This window comes from Tachypleus tridentatus, chromosome 1 (genome assembly GCF_004210375.1).
Source record: "Tachypleus tridentatus isolate NWPU-2018 chromosome 1, ASM421037v1, whole genome shotgun sequence".
NCBI lineage: Eukaryota > Metazoa > Arthropoda > Merostomata > Xiphosura > Limulidae > Tachypleus > Tachypleus tridentatus.
This window is the reverse complement of record NC_134825.1, coordinates 29,999,605-30,015,238: the sequence shown is the minus strand read 5'-3', so window position 1 is coordinate 30,015,238 and position 15,634 is coordinate 29,999,605.

Sequence of the window (15,634 nt, the reverse complement as noted above, 5' to 3'; positions counted from 1 at the left end):
ATAATGTTTCGGTCAATCCCACTATTCGTTGACAAAAGAGTAGTCCATAGTTTGCGGTGGGTGACGATGACTAGCTGCCTTCCCTCTAGCCTTATGCTGCTAAATTAGGGACGGCTAGAGCAGGTAGCTCTCGAGTAGCTTTGGGCAAAATTCAAAAACAAACAAAAACAAATCCACGTCAGCTTTACAGAACCAGATACAAGTATTCGACAGTCATCTTTGTCATATGAATTCTAAATAAGCAACATGCAGTATTTGACACGTATTTATCTCCTACATTAGTTCTAAAGAATCAAAAAGATGTATTCCACATCATCTCTTCCGCATTAGTTCTATGCGATCAACGTGTAGTATTTGATATTTATCTTTCTTGTGTTAAAGGGAATCAGCAAGGAATATTCCATAGTGGTTTCTTCCACGTTAACTATACAATGAGAAAAAATAATATCTCACGTTTATCTGTTCTTCATTAGATTTACAGAACCAGTAAATAATATTTGAAATGAGACGCTCCAGTTACCCCCCGCTAGTACAGCGGTAAGTCTACGGATTTGTAACGCTAAAATCAGGGGTTCGATTCCCCTCGGTGGGCTCAGCAGAGAGCCCAATATGGCTTTGCTATAAGAAAACACACACGCTTCAGTTCTACAGAACTAGCAATTAATATTTCATGTTTGTTTCTACCACATAATCAGTATATAACACTTTATATTAATCTGTTTGTTTTATATTACATACACAGAACTAGCAATTAATATTTCATGTTTGTTTCTACCACATAATCAGTATATAATACTTTATATTAATCTGTTTGTTTTATATTACATACAGAGAACTAGCAGTAGCACACCAGCATTAATTTCTGCCACTTTATTATTTACTTCCTTAGAAACAAGAAGTAATATTTTCTTTCATCTTTTTCGAATTAGTTCTACATAAGTAACAAAGAAAGTTTTACATTCCTCTCTCCAGTTTTCGTACAGTAAAATGAACGAGCTGAATATTCCCCACTATAACGTTAGATAAACAGAACCAGCAACTAATATCTCACATTCCTCTCTCCAATGTTGAATACACAGAACCAGCGACCAATAGTTCACATTTTTCTATCCAATGTTAGATATACAGAACCAGCAACCAATAGTTCACATTTTTCTCTCCAATGCTAGATTTTGTTTGTTTGTTTGTTTGTTTTGGAATTTCGCACAAAGGTACTCGAGGGCTAGCCGTCCCTAATTTAGCAGTGCAAGACTAGAGGAAGGCAGCTAGTCATCACCACCCACCGCCAACTCTTTGGCTACTCTTTTACCAACGAATAGTGGGATTGACCGTCACATTATACACCCCCACGGCTGGGAGGGCGAGCATGTTTAGCGCGACGCGGGCGCGATTCCGCGACCCTCGGATTACGAGTCGCACGTCCTACGCGCTTGGCCATGCCAGGCCACCAATGCTAGATAAACAGAACCAGCGACCAATAGTTCACATTTTACTCTCCAATGCTAGATAAACAAAACCAGCGGCCAATAGTTCACATTTTACTCTCCAATGTTAGATATACAGAACCAGCAACCAATAGTTCACATTCCTCTCTCCAAGGGCCTGGCATGGCCAAGCGCGTAAGGCGTGCGACTCGTAATCTGAGGGTCGCGGGTTCGCGCTCGCGTCGCGCTAAACATGCTCGCCCTCCCAGCCGTGGGGGTGTATAATGTGACGGTCAATCCCACTATTCGTTGGTAAAAGAAGTAGCCCAAGAGTTGGCGGTGGGTGGTGATGACCAGCAAGCTGCCTTCCCTCTAGTCTTACACTGCTAAATTAGGGACGGCTAGCACAGATAGCCCTCGAGTAGCTTTGTGCGAAATTCCAAAACAAACAAACAAACAAATCCTCTCTCCAATGTTAGATATACAGAACCAGCAACCAATAGTTCACATTTTTCTATCCAATGTTAGATAAACAGAACCAGCAACCAATAGTTCACATTTTACTCTCCAATGTTAGATATACAGAACCAGCAACCAATAGTTCAGATCTTTCTCTTCAACGTTAGATATGCAGAACCAATGCAGTGTTTCTACAGGGCAACTAAATGTCGTTTCTCCAATTTTAGCCTTTCGATCCAAACAATATGTAGCTTAAAGGAATTATTTTATATTGCTTTCGTATTCTGATATATATATATAATGAATTATTATAAATTGAAATGAATTCTGTTGTTATACAATACTACGTTTAAAAACTATGCCTTACATTTTTACTACCACAGCTAATGTTTATTTTTATGTATATATAAGTGAAACGAAGAAATATCGATAAACTACTTAAATAAAAATATGACAAAAGATTTATGTTTATTAATAATCACAAACAACGAACAAAGGAAGCTAAATAAATTAATCAAACGTGTTTCTTTTTCATTCACACATAATTTGAATATCCTTTCAATGTTATTATGACTATGACCTTGGCAAGGACGTCAGGTTGTTGTCCGTCTCAAAGAACAAATTTCAATGACTTTCCATAAGCTTTGATACTTTTCCTGGGTGTCACGAACTCATTTAGTAACTCGGTCTTCTATGGAAGGCCGAAGACCTGACAACGTTCACACGTAACTTGGATAAAAACGCAAGACAAAGAAATGCAGAATAAACTAGTTTTTAAGCACAAACATATGTATGTTTACCATTAGGATCAGCACGAATCATTACCTGATAGAAAGCAGATACAACTCACGGATCTCATTGTCGCTCGGATAACAACCTTTGGCTGTTCACACACGTACCTTTTTCTAATCATCACCGATTCTAATCATGCTTGTTTCAAATGTTGCAAACTGCTTTGCCAATAAAGATAACCAGAAGTATATGAAATATACAGCAAGAAAATACAGAAAGTAATATCGTGCACAGTCGTTCCGGAAGAAATAGTCTATATGTTAAAATAAGAACGTCGGTAAAAAGTGTATTTAATTGTAACAGAAAAATACACTCGTACAAAATATCACACTATGATTTAAACAGGTAGAAATATATGTATATATACATATATATATAGTACACTCATGTTAACTGTCATATACATTGAAATGACACTCTCAAGGCCCGACATGCTCGCCCTTTCTCGTAATCCGAGGGTCACGGGTTCGAATCCATGTCGCACCAAACGTGTTCGCCATTTCAACCGTGGGGACGTTATAATGTGACGGTCAATCCCACTATTCGTTGGCAAAAGAATAGCCCAAGAGTTGGTGGTGGATGGTGATGACTAGCTGCCTTCCCTCTAATCTTACACTGCTAAATTAGGGACGGCTAGCGCAGATAGCCCTTGTAGCTTTGCGCGAAATTCAAAAACAAACAAAAACAAAACAGACACTCTCAAATAATGTTAGATATAATGTATGCTAGCACGTCATGTAACATATATTACAGGAACACTTATATAATAAAAGCAAAAAAACACACAGATGTATTTTTATGTATCCATCGACACATTCGAGGGCTGTTCAAAAAATACGCGGACTGACGTCATAAAACAAAATGTACTTTATTTAGAAGTTACAGGTCTGGGACCCCTTCAGAGTACTCTCCTCCTCAACGCACACACTTATCCCAACGGTGTTTTCAATTGTTGAAACAGTCCTGGTACGCTTCTTTTGTAATGTCCTCCAGCTCCTTCGTCGCATTTGCCTTAATCTTGGGAATCGTCTCAAATCTTCTTCCTTTCAAGGGTCTTTTGAGTTTGGGGAACAAGAAAAAATCGCAAGGAGCAAGGTCAGGTGAGTAGGGGGGTGGGGAAGGACAGTGATCGAGTGTTTGGCCAAAAACTCACGAGTTCTGAGGGCTGAATTTCGCAGCAACACGGTGCATCTTCAATATTTCGGTCAAAATCTCGTAACAAGATCCAACTGATATCCCAAACTCTTCAGCAAGCTCCCTGACAGTCAGACGTCGATTTGCCCGTACCAGGGTGTTGATTTTGTCGACGTGTGGGTCGTCAGTTGACGTGGAAGGACGTCCAGGACGCTCATCATCTTCAACGGACTGTCGACCATCCTTAAAACGTTCATGCCACTTGAAACATGCCGTACGATTCATAGCAACATCACTGTAAGCCGTGTTAAGCATAGCAAAAGTTTCAGTCGCAGATTTTCCAAGTTTAACACAAAATTTCACAGCAAGTCGTTGCTCCTTCAGGTCATTCATTCTGAAATCCGCCAAACGAAAAAATCGCACTTCACTTAAAACCGCGTAGATAATACACAAATGAAGATATCTGCAATCGGGAAATGGCGTCGTAATCAGCTGATCTGTGTGAACCTAGCGACACCAAGCGGATTCCCCTGGAACCAACTAGAGCCGCGCAATTCAAACAGTCCGCGTATTTTTTGAACATACCTCGTACATACATCTAAACTTAAATAGGTACATTTCACATTTGGTTGGTCGTTTTACTAGGACACCATACATATATATATATATATATTTTTTTATATATTTGTGGAATATTCAGTTTGTTTGTCTGTGAATATAAACCTTGAGATACAGGGATTTAAAAATAGTATGAGTGGTATAGGGGGCAAAAGTAAGAGCGGAGGTTACTGTAACCTTAAAAGACTAGGAATAATGATGGTGGGTATCCGTCTCGTGACAAGACTGTTCGTAGTAAAGACACCCTATTTGAATGACAGTTTGATCCATTTGTCATCAATCTTTGTAGTGACGAAAATCGAAAGGGAACGTATTTGTTACAAGTAAAGTGTGGGGAGTGTTGATTATTACTGACGAGTGACCAACAGAACAGCCCCATTGGACCAAACATGTTCTACTGAACTAGCAAATTATAGTTTATGTTTCTCTCAAGTTCTACTGAAAAATAAATTAATATTTTATGTTAGCTAGCATGTCATGTTAGAAATAACGTATGCTGACATGTCATGGTAGATATAACGTATGCTGACATGTCATGTTAGATATAACGTATGCTAGCATGTTAAGACACACATAAAAATGCGCAGATGTTGCATGAATGAACGAGCTAGGAAATATACAGTTTTTACACGAATTTAAGGTCTATACCACACGTGGTTGTTAAATTAACCTAAACTAAAGGATAAACATGTGTTTCATGAAGGTACGAACTGGAGGATACACGAATGATACACGAAGTTATGAAGAAGAGATTATGCTGTTGTTACATGAAGTTACGAACTAGACGAAATTCGTTTATTAACAGAACGTAGTAACTTTAGGACATATGACATTTTACACTTGAAAGAGAGACTGTTGTTATTCGATTTTACGTTACACTTTTATATCTTAAACGTACTAACTAAATAGCATATGAAACTTTAAACTTCATGAGAGACTGTTGTTATTGGATGTTAAAAATCATAAGTTAAGGTGTTATTTCGGGAAAGTGAAAACGTATATAGTTTTAGCGTTTACTACGTTAATGCATTTGTATTTCCATGCAGTTAAATTTCGTGTGGTCTTTTCTGTTTACACAGTTAACACTTCATTAATAATAACGAGTTGTCTCAAACATGTTTTCTGGTTCTTCGACCTGCAGTGGTTTCGTTACCTGTGTTTATCATTCAATCTTAGCTCTAGCACTAAAATGTAAAACTAATCAGACCTGTGTTTAGTGATGAAAGAATTCAAACAATGACTGGACAAGTCCAGGATTTACTACATTGTGGTTCATCAACCTTCAACGATGCTGGTTTATGAACCTCTCGTTTTCGCTTTTTCTTTGTAAAAACTTACTTGCCCAGTATTTATACCAATAAATGTAAGGTTGTTTGAATTCCAAGTTTCATTGTATAGTAAACGTGGGTCCATGAGGCACCTTTCCTGTTGGGTAGAGCACTACAGAAAGTACGTACGTATAGTATACATGGATGTGGAAAGCACTCTATTTATTTGATGAAAAAATTACAGAAATTACGTATACTATACATGGATGTCTGGGACACCCTACCTATTGAGTAAAACATTACGAAAATAACTTACATATATGATATGCACTTATGTTTTAAGCACTCTATCTATTTGGTAAAACATTATACAGAAAATTCATATATATATATGTATGTGTGTGTGTGTGTGTGTGTGTGTGTGTGCGCGCGTGGAATATTATGCTGTTAAACACGAATGTCTTCCTTTATTTAGACAAGGCCCGGCATGGCCATGGTGTTAAGGCGCTCGACTCGTAATCCCAGGGTTGCAAGTTCGAATCCCCGTCGCACCAAACATGCTCGCCCTTTCAGCCGTGGGGGCGTTATAATGTGACGGTCAATCCCACTATTCGTTGGTAAAATAGTAGCCCAAGAGTTGGCGGTGGGTGGTAATAACTAGCTGCCTTTCCTCCAGTCTTACACTGTTAAATTAAGGACGGCTAGCGCAGATAGCATCGTGTAGCTGTGTGCGAAATTCAAAACAAATATTCAGACTAATTCATAAAAATATTGGCTGGTAGCAATAATAGCAATAGAATTTTAAACCTATGACAATCACCTGGGTATGACGTCAGAGAGATACATTCGAAAGAATCTATGCACCACTTTCCTATTATTTAGTAACTTCTAGATTATCTCATTTTATTCTCGGTCAGGTGGTTACAGTGATCGGCTTACAATCTGAGGGTTGCAGGTTCAAATCCTCGTCCCCCAAAATATGCTCGCCGTTTGAATCGTGCGGGTTTCAAAATGTTTCGGTCAATCCCACTAATTGTTGGTAAAAGAGTAGCCCAAGAGTTTGTGGTGGATGATGATGACTTTCCCGCTAGATTTACACTGATAGATTAGGGACGGATAGTGCAGATAGCTCTCGAATAGCTTTGCGCCAAATTCAAAACAGACAGACAGACGTTTTCTTCTGCTTTGCTTCAGTACTTTTTTTTATCGTGCTTTGCACATCTTGTGAGAAAAGTACAGAATTGCTTTAAGCCTAAACTTTTTAAATGTTATAAAAAAGGCTTTGGTAATCACTGTATATTTAGCAAAGTTTTAGGTAAGAATGACAGTATAAACTCCAAGCAGTATCGATTTTGGAACGCTTTTTACATATGAAGATCAGAGCGGTCGTACACTTTGGATGGAAAGGAGAGGTCGTCAGTGGATGTTAAATACAATAATTGACATTTTAACAGCAATATAAGCCAGGATTATGTAAAAGGGTAATAAAAGGTAGAAATTTATTTGAATTACACGCACACGTAATTCATATTAGCATTATCTGTTGGTAAAGCAAAATATTATTATTTGAGATTTGTAAAATTCTAGGACATTCTTGTAGTTTGATGACAACCGAAAGAAGCTCGTGGAATTTCGTAAAAAATCGGTTTTACACAATGCTCCTTTCATTATTAATGCGTTGTTTTTTTGTAATTTCAGTAGTATTTTGTGAGTTTTCTCAAAATATGAGACTGCTGTTTTTTGTATGTCTGGCAACTAAAGTTAACGACATTATAAGTAAAAGTAGACCAAACCTAAAATATTTGGCAAAGATTCAAATGCTCAGGTTTAGTAAAGAAAGGGTGAAAAACAAACATAACAATCGATTCATGACACTATTACTTTGAACAGCAGTTACATTGTCACTGACCTTTGAAACAAGTTAAAATTTGACGTTCAAAGTCCTGTTCGGGAAAAGAGAAATATGTATAAGCATATTTTGTTCCATATTTTTATCAATTTCTCATTTTGTGCTCATGTGTAGTTTATTTTAATTCGTAAGAAATAAATATAATTTTATAAACATTGTATACTGTCACAAAATACTATATACATAACAAAAAATATCCATCATTCCGGGTTTAACTCTATATTATTGTGAAAATATTTAGTACTTCCTTTATCCACTAGAGGTGTATAGGCTGCAAAAGTGATTTCGTTTATCCAAATACCAATATCTTATATTACCTCATAATGTCTACATCTTGTTCGTATTATCCTGTTTAATGTATGGTTTATCACTTGTTATACTGATCTTTTTTTTTTTATCATTTAGAATATGAAACGATTACAGATCTGATTATTATGATCGCAAAACTTATCTAAGACCAACATTTGCTTTAAATTCCAGTGTTACGTAAAATGTTAATTTATGAAAGTAAAGTGTTTGAATATCATGAAATATTCTGTACACCTGCTTGGTAAACCTAAATTATACGAAAAATACAGTTAATGTATATATAAGTTCCATTAGTAAGTTTTTGGGAGTGTGCTTTTGTAAGCCGGCATGGCCAGGTGGTTAAGGCACTCGACTCCTAATATGAGCGTCGCGGGTTCGAATCTACGTCACACGAAGCGTGCTCGTCCTTTCAACCGTTAGGACGTTATAAAGTAACAGTCAATCCCACTATTTGTTGGTAAAAGAGTAGCCCCAGAGTTAGCGGTTGGTGGTGATGACTAACTGTCTTTCCTCTGGCTTCACACTACAAAATTAGAAACGCCTGGCGCAAGTAACCCTCGTGTAGCTTTGCGCGAAATTCAAATAAATTCTTTGATCAGCGTTTCGCTTGCGCCATCTGTTATTGAGCTTAATAATTAACTTTATATACAGACACCCAAAATTGTTAGATTACGATTGTTTAAGATGTTGTTCTTCTTCATATTTTTGAAATTATATAATACTTAACTGCTACTAATAATGTAATACTTTCTTACATTATCTTATTTTCTTTTTGTTAAATTATGACTATTATGCTAATACGGTAACTTATGCTATACGTATAGGTAAGTTTGCCGTCTTTTAAACACATTAAAAAGCCAGGTTTCGACGCATGTGGTGGACACAGCACAGATAACCCATCGTGACGCTTTGTACTTAACAACAAATATAAGCTACGTGAAACAAAGATTAATAATAAAATGTTTTTCCAACGGCTACTAATGAAGAATGCATAATTCAAGCTTCTGTTCCAAACTAGCAGTGGCGTATTTAGGTTGGGGCTTGAGGGGCTCAGGGCCTATTGGTAATTTTATTCTATGTGAAGCTGCATGGGATGTCGGATCCGCAAAAATGACTGGCCCCTAAGCCCACACAACCTTAAATCCACCACTGCAAACACGGCATACTGTGATAAACAGACATAAAGAAAAGATTTAAACCTGAAATCATAACAGTTTCAACTAAGTATATTCAAAGTTGAAGTTACCGTCGATGAAACATTAGGTGTTTCTGTAACTTGAGTACGTAACAAAAAATAACAACAACAACTCACTAGTCCTTATAATTTACAACAACAACTCACTAGTCCTTATAATTTCAATCGAAATTTCATAAGAAAATCATCAGTATTGGAAATGAGAAGTTAGGTTTTATAAGAATTCGAAATAAAATAAAGACAAAATATTAAAATAAACCAATCTAAATATATAAGGATATCCTTAACCAATAAATAACTGTCAGCTTGGTATTTTAGAATTAAAAAAAAAATCACAAATATAATTACCATATTCCAAAACCTAAAAACACAATTGTTTTAAAATATCTAGTAATAATTTTCAATGTATAATAGTTTCTATTTAACTATCTGTACTTGAGTAAAAGATTTTCAATACATATATATGTATTATATACTACAAGATAACTCAAGTTCCCATTGAAATCTTTGTTTAAAAGAACGCCCCGGCATAGTCAGGTGGGTTAAGGCGTTCGACTCGTAATCTGAGGGTCGCGGGTTCGAATCGCCGTCGCACCAAACATGCTTGCCCTTTCAGCCGTGGGGGCGTTATAATTTTACGGTCAATCCAACTATTCGTTGGTAAAAGAGCAGCCCAAGAGTTGGCGGTGAGTAGTGATGACTAGCTGCCTTCCCTCTGGTCTTACATTGCTAAATTAGGGAAGGCTAGCGCAGATTGCCCTTGTGTAGCTTTGCGCGAAAATTCAAAACAATCAAACTCACCCTCTTGTTTTCACTACTAAATTAGAAATGGCTAGTGCTGATAGCCCTTGCGCGAAGTTCAAACCGAACAAGCTTGGTCTTTGGTCTTCATTTTAATTTATTTGAAAGATACACTAGTCTCTAGAAAATGTACTGTTCAGTAGCTATTATACAGTGGTCTCAGTAAACAACAACTACAATATGGGTAGTTAATAATAATCCTTTATCCACTCAGATTTTTATAGTTTTATTTGTTACACTATTAAATCTAGACCTCAGGGATTTTATTTAAATAGAAGTTAATTGACTTCAAACACTTCTGCCGTTTCAGTTATCCTTCGCTAATTACTCGCTAATTCTGTGCCCTTTATAACTGTTACTTTTCCCTTTATTTTTAATTTCTGTACTTGCAGCCCCGGATTAAGACATGGGCTAATTGGGCCTCACACTAATTGTTGGGACCTCAAGTTATGACTTTTAACGTATTGCATGTACAGGTTATGTCTCGAAAGGGCCTCCTTAAGTTGAAAAGTCTAGTACCAGTAGAACCCTTAATCCTACCTTGTGTATTTATATGTACTTTATGTTTCATAAGTCATGAGATTTAGATTTAAAATTGTCACATGATCCAGCATCTCTTTTCTTATGGCAGAAAATGTTAAATATAAAGAATCATGTGATTGTATTGTTGCTATGCTGAATGGGGACAATACGATTTGGGTTCTTTCCTTGTTTTTTGTGCGCGTGCATCTCACTGATTGCAGATTGAAAGTAATGACCGCGGGTTGCTTTGTCTCACATTCTTTCGAACAGACGTGTTCTGCTCAAGCTTTTCCTGACGAATGTCTTGCGCCATCTAGTAGGAAATATAAAAATGAATTATGTTTTTGTTCCTGAAACTGTCGTGATTTAGCATAATAAGCCTAATAATAAGCTACTTTATTATGTTTCTTAAAAGTATAGAGGTATTAACTGGTACGTGAACATCTTTGTAGAAAAAACATGTATAATGAACTATGTATTGATTCTGAGTGGTGAGCGACCCTTTTAGTACTTGTTAATATCATTGAACTCTATTTATTGCCTCCTAATGACTGGGCGATAAACTTGTAAGCTTATGATGTTGAAATTCAGGTCTCGATCCCTGCAGAGGGAACAGCACATCGTGCAACTTTGTGCTTTTGCTTGTTTTCTGGTGTTAAGCACATAGCTGCACAGTCGGTATCTGTGAACACATTTCAAACATCAAATAGGTTCTGAAGCTACGTCTAAAGTAGCGTGTGCATTATATGTTTATTTACATAGCATTAATACATTATTTGTTTATTTTACTGAATTTTGCGCAAAGCTACACGAGGGTTATCTGCGTTAGCAAACCCAATTTTAAAGTAGCAGGGTTAGAGGAAAGGCGATTATTCAACACCACCCACCGATCCAGTGCTCTATTTTAGAAGTGTTTCCCAGAGCAACAAAGTGCCCCCTAATGCAACATTTAAAAACTTGTTCCAACAATATTTTATCTCACGTCTCATGTTGTGAATACGCAAACTTTCTTCTATGTGACGGTTCTGTACTTTATACCGGTCTTATTATTGTTATAAAAATACAACAATTATTATGTTTATTAAAATTATAGAGCACTGGCTGATAATTAACCAGTCAACTATTACTTTATTATAACGATACCAGAAAGTTTTTAAATTAAAATTTCATCTCGATTTTCTAAACGTCATCTTTAGATAAAAATTAGTCTCTTTTTTTTTTAGAGAGTTCTAACAAGGTAATTATTATTACTGATATGATATTTGCAGTTTATTTTAAAAAGTGTTTATTAATTTTAAGTTGTTCAACAATTTTACTGAAAATATGGTAATCATTAAACCAGAAAAGGTTAGCCTTTGCTGCTAATGTGTCTTCTTTTCACTGAAGCTAAACATTCTAAAGTAGTCGAATCAATAAATCATATAGCAACCTAACTACCGAAATAATACTTCAGTCTTCTGAAATCTTATTATACAAAACTAAAAACTTATAAATAGTAAGAAACTCATGAAAGAATTGTTACTAATGTTTCCTTCATTGTATGCGTAATACTACCAATAAGAATTAGGTGAAGAAAATGTTGTTTTATTTCTTGTTTATCATCCATGTGTGAACCGAAATTTTCCGTTTCTATAAAATGAAAACACGTTCCTGGTTTTGTTTGTCGTCATGTACAAAGCTACGCAATGGTTTATCTTTGTTGTACCCACAACAGGTATATAAACCCTGTTTTAGCGTTATTAGTCTTCAGACGTACCGCTAAGCCACTAGGGGGCACGTATTTCTTATTTTAATTGCTTAGAACCATCTCACATAAGTTTGTATTGTGGTATCTCGTGGATTAGCCCGCTAATAGCTGAAGGTGTTCGGGCTTGGGTTGTATATTTCTCAACATCTGACAAAAGTGAAGTCACAAAGAATGAGATAAGACAAAGATTAACATATAAAGATATATATTTAAAGACAATCTTACAGTTTAAAGTGCAAACAACAATACACCACAATATAATAAACACCTATATATACTACAGTAGTGTAAGTGAATTTGGGTTTGTATGTAGAAAGGTGCAGGACTAGAAAGATGAATGGGACTTTACTTTTTTTTCTTAATTTCGCGCAAAGCTACACAAAGGCTATCTGCGCTAGCCGTCCCTAATTTAGCAGTGTAAGACTAGAGAAGACGGCAGCTAGTCATCACCACCAACCGCCGACTCTTGGGCTACTCTTTTACCAACGAATAATGAGATTGACCGTCACATTAATAAAATTAACTTTTTCTTGTGCTGGTTTCTTCTTGCATCTTAGACTAGAATATAAACGAAGAATGATACCAGAGAATGTCCTCAAGATGTATTGTAAAGAATAAAGTTAACCCTCGTTTTAACCTCTATGAAAAACAATTTCTTACTTAGGTTTCACCACAACAATGATATCCATACCTTAAATATAAATGGAAACTTTCCTGTTTCTTGAAGCAACTTATACAAGGTTTGCGCATGGCCAACGTAAATAAATAAATTAAACTACAGATGAAGACCTAAAGGCGCCTGAACAGATAAAAATGAAAGTTAACTCTGTCAGTGGACAACTTTTGGAGTTCTCAGAAAGTTAAAAAAAACACACACCATAAAACATGCTAATGTGTTAGAATAAAATTTAGGAGTTATTGCATAGAGGTTAAAATTATGAAATTACTGAATCCAAAACCTGTGAAATTTTATAGAAATTCAAAATCTGGGTAAATCTCGGTAAATTTGTTATCCCGAGCTCAACGCTGTCTTAAGTATGTAACAGATTTACTGATATACATTTGTTTTAATATCTGCGTTTGTTTCGGTAGAGTTTCTTATGTGACGTATATTGTTGGATGTGTATTGCGCAAGTCTCGCCTATTCTCTAAATTTGTTGAAGATTCTCTAGAGCAAGAATCAATAAAATGTGGTTTACGTGTTTTCGAACATTGTTGAACGTTCGAGAATCTCCGTGAGTATATAAAAGCAAGTCATCACAAGACACCGAGAGACAGTTATTATTTGGCAGCTACAGCCATTATACTTTAAACATTAGAAGTTATGATTAAAGCTTATTAATCGAAAAACTACAGAATTTGACAAGGAATGTTTATAGATTTCGATCATTACAAACCTGTTAATTTCAGTGAATTAACTTCGGACATTAATATTTCCATGATGATATTACGTATCTTCGTTTGTGTAAAACTCACTTTCATGTAGTGGGAAATAGCTTACTAGTTAAGTGAACTGTACCGATATCAACGTAAAATTAATTCGTTCAGTTCTAGGCCGAATAGAAGACTCAGTATTGTTTATTGTAAGTTTGTAAAACTTTTATATATGAATTATTATTTGTAATAACTGTTATTATAAACTGTATTGTTGCTTGTACATTAAAATATATTTGTGTTAAAAAAGAAAGATGAGTGTATCAATATTGTTGGTAAATATCATAAAGTTAATACGTATCGTCATTCAATTCGCTTCCAAGTTGAAATTAAAATTTAAAAGTTCTTTAGGCCCGGCATGGTCAGGTGGTTAAGCGCTCGACTCGTAATTTAAGGGCCGTGGGTTCGAATCCCCGTCACACCAAACATGATTCCTCTTTCAGCGTGGAGTCACTATAATGTGACGATCACTTCCACTATTTGTTGGCAAGAGTATAGTCCAAGAGTTGGGCGTTCCCAATTTAGCAGTGTATGACTAGAGGGAAGGCAGCTAGTCATCACCACCCATCGCCAACTCTAGGGCTACTCTTTTTACCAACGAATAGAGGGTTGACCATAAATTATAACGCCCACACGGCTGAAAGGGTTATCATGTTTGGTGTGACAGAGATTCGAACCCGCGACCCTCAGATTACGAATCGAGTACTTTAACCACCTGGCCATAAGTATATATTGAATTCTTGTTTGTTTGTTTGTTTGTTTTTGAATTTCGCACAAAGCTACTCGAGGGCTATCTGTGCTAGCCGTCCCTAATTTAGCAGTGTAAGACTAGAGGGAAGGCAGCAGGTCATCACCACCCACCGCCAACTATTGGGCTACTCTTTTACCAACGAATAGTGGGATTGACCATCACATTATAACGCCCCCACGGCTGAAAGGGCAAGCATGTTTGGCGCGACGGGGATGCGAACCCGCGACCCTCAGATTACGAGTCGCACGCCTTAACGCGCTCGGCCATGTCGGGCCATATTGAATTCAATTTGTTTAAAATAACATGTTCATTCCTATTAAGAAATATGGAGTTCCCAGTGGTTCCGCGCTAAAGCGGATGTTTACACTGATAAAAGGGCCCGGATGGCAAAGCGTGTTATGGCGTTCGATTCGTAATCCGAGGGTCGCGGGTTCGAATCCCGGTCGCACCATAAACATGCTCGCCCTTTCAGCCGTGGGACGTTATAATGTTACGGTCAATCCCACTATTCGTTGGTAAAAGAGTAGCTTAAGAGTTGGCGGTTAGTCGTGATGACTAGCTGCCTTCTCTCTAGTCTTAAACTGCTAAATTAGGGACGGCTAGCGCGGATAGCCCTCGAGTAGCTTTGCGCGAAATTCAAACAAAGCAAACCCAAACAAATACACTGATAAAATTCTGTGATATATCCTTACTGTTGGTACAACATAGATAGTTTCACTACATAGCTATGTTGCTAAAGCAAGCAAAAAGAAAGCTGACCTTGAACACTACCTGGTGTAGATTCTTAATACAAGTTGTCGTTTGCTTGAAAACTTTTTATAACATTCTGAGACTTTTTACTTGATCACCAAGAGTATGTGAATCACTGTCATTTGACCTTGGAAAGTTCAACGAATGTCTCGTTATGTCATGAAAGTTTCACAAAATGAGCCTTCACGTACTTCTTCGACGATCAAATACTATACTAATAGCAGGTAAGACGGTGACTTTGGAAGCGGAGAGGGACACTTTTCAATTTGTCCCAGTTCAAAATGCAACAACATAAGGAAATTTTCTCTCGAGAAGAGTAGGAAAATGCATGAAGTTAAATCATGAAACAAATAATTCGATGAAATAAACCTCGCTTCCCTCCCCAAAATACAAACTTATTTTGTTTCGACATCTCTGTTAAATGTAGCTAAAAAGGATTGTTTGTTTTTTGAATTTCGCACAAAGCTACTCGAGGGCTATCTGTGCTAGCCGTCCCTAATTTAGCAGTGTAAGACTAGAGG